Raw genomic sequence first — 2,148 nt, 5'->3', positions numbered from 1 at the left:
AGATGCAAAGGAAAACAGACAGACAGACACGATCACCCAGCATGGGCCCTGGCTGAGCCGGACACCACAGTAACTGCCTGGTAGCCATGTACCCATGTACGCACATTTTGGTTAGTTTGTTTCTTGTTGTAGCCAGTTGTTCTGCCCCACCCTCCACCACTGCCACTAATTCAAACCAGGAGGGCGAAGGAGGGAGGTGACAGCGGTGAGAGGGAGCAGGCTGGGTTTGGTTGTGTTCTTTTTTTGTTTTGAGACAGAGTCTCACCCTGTGCCCAGGCTAGAGTGTAGTGGTGCCATCTCGGCTCACTGAAACCTCTGCCTCCTGGGTTCAAGTGATTCTCCTGTCTCAGCCTCCCAGGAAGCTGGGATTACAGGCATGCTCCACGACACACAGTTAATTTTTGTTTTTTTGTTTTTTTGGTTTTTTTTTTTGAGACGGAGTCTCGCTCTGTCACCCAGGCTGGAGTGCAGTGGCCGGATCTCAGCTCACTGCAAGCTCCGCCTCCCGGGTTCACGCCATTCTCCTGCCTCAGCCTCCCGAGTAGCTGGGACTACAGGCGCCCGCCACCTCGCCCGGCTAGTTTTTTGTATTTTTTTTTTTTAGTAGAGACGGGGTTTCACTGTGTTAGCCAGGATGGTCTCGATCTCCTGAGCTCGTGATCCGCCCGTCTTGGCCTCCCAAAGTGCTGGGATTACAGGCTTGAGCCACCGCGCCTGGCCAATTTTTGTATTTTTAGTAGAGACGAGGTTTTGCCATGTTGACCAGGCTGGTCTCGAAATCCTGACCTCAAGTGATCCACCGTCCTGGGCCTCCCAAAGTGCTGGGATTACAGGCATGAGCCACCCGTGCCCAGCCAGTTTTATTTTGTTCTGTTTTGATAGCAGAACTCCCTGTGACAACAGGAGCCTAAAGCAGCAATCCATTAGTCAGACTCTCCGGGCAAGTAATAACCACCAGCTCAGCGACAGACAGCCTGGAATCTACTCACCGGCTTGGAGGCAGGCGGTGGGTGAGAGTTTAGCATGAGGACAGCTGGCTCCTTCTCGCATGTGACACTCCTGTGAGCCTATTACAGGGTCTTCAAGCTCCATCAGGCAGAACGGGGGCAGCTTCTGCTGCAAGGGGCACTCTGTGGGTTGGGGATACAGCAAGCTCCAGGTCATCCAGATCTCTCCGCATGGCCCCCTCCAAGCCACAGGACCCTGTGGAGTCTTCCTGAGGGGAGTCCTGCTGTTCATGAAATAGAGCGCAGCCTGTCACAGGTCATAAATGGTACACAGGAGCCAGGCTACACAGACCGGCAGCCCCACGCTGCCATTGTTGGAGATTCCCATTCAGAAGAGTCAGAAATTCCCCAGTTCTTTGAAAACATCTTAAGCCAAAACTTAAGACTTATTGTCTCCAGTGTATTTTTTTTTTTTTTTTTGAGATGGAGTTTTGTTCCTGTCACCCAGGCTGGAGTGCAATGGCACAATCTTGGCTCACCGCAACCTCCACCTCCTGGGTTCAAGTGATTCTCCTGCTTCAGCCTCCCGAGTAGCTGGGATTACAGGTGCCCGCCACCAGGCTAATTTTATATTTTTAGTAGAGATGGGGTTTCACCATGTTGGTCAGGCTGGTCTCGAGCTCTTGACCTCAGGTGATCCACCTGCCTCAGCCTCTCAAAGTGCTGGGATTACAGGTGTGAGCCAGCATGCCTGGCCAATTTTTTTTTTCTTTTCTTTTTCTGAGACAGAGTCTCACTATGTCGCCCTGGAGTGCAGTGGTGCGATCTTGCCTCACTGCAACCTCTGCCTCCCGGATTCAGGTGATTCTCCTGACTCAGCCCCCTGAGTAGCTGGGATTCCAGGTGCCCGCCACCACACCCAGCTAATTTTTATATTTTTAGTAGAGACAGCGTTTCACCATATTGGTGAGGCTGGTCTCAAACTCCTGACCTCAAGTGATCTGCCTACCATGGCCTCCCAAAGTGCTGGGATTACAGGTGTGAGCCACCACACCTGGCCTCCAGTTTGTTTGTTTGTTTGTTTGTTTATCCAAGGTCAGGTCCAGAGTAATGTGCCAACATCATAATAAGGTTCAGAGGGTGGCACATCCCACACATGCACGTGAACACTCAATCATCATGCTCGGGAACTACAGAGGGT

At 51.9% G+C, this 2,148-nt stretch overlaps 1 non-coding gene across 1 annotated transcript; it reads right to left on the bottom strand.

Moving 5' to 3' along the window:
* Nucleotides 1–2,041: 2,041 nt before the first annotated feature.
* On the bottom strand, nucleotides 2,042–2,148 carry LOC114677283 (small nucleolar RNA U13). Its single transcript, XR_003728566.2, has one exon. It is a non-coding gene; the product is annotated as a small nucleolar RNA U13 (small nucleolar RNA).

Source organism: Macaca mulatta, chromosome 3 (assembly GCF_049350105.2).
Source record: "Macaca mulatta isolate MMU2019108-1 chromosome 3, T2T-MMU8v2.0, whole genome shotgun sequence".
Classification (NCBI taxonomy): Eukaryota; Metazoa; Chordata; class Mammalia; order Primates; family Cercopithecidae; genus Macaca; species Macaca mulatta.
This window is presented reverse-complemented; position numbering and strand designations above follow the sequence as displayed.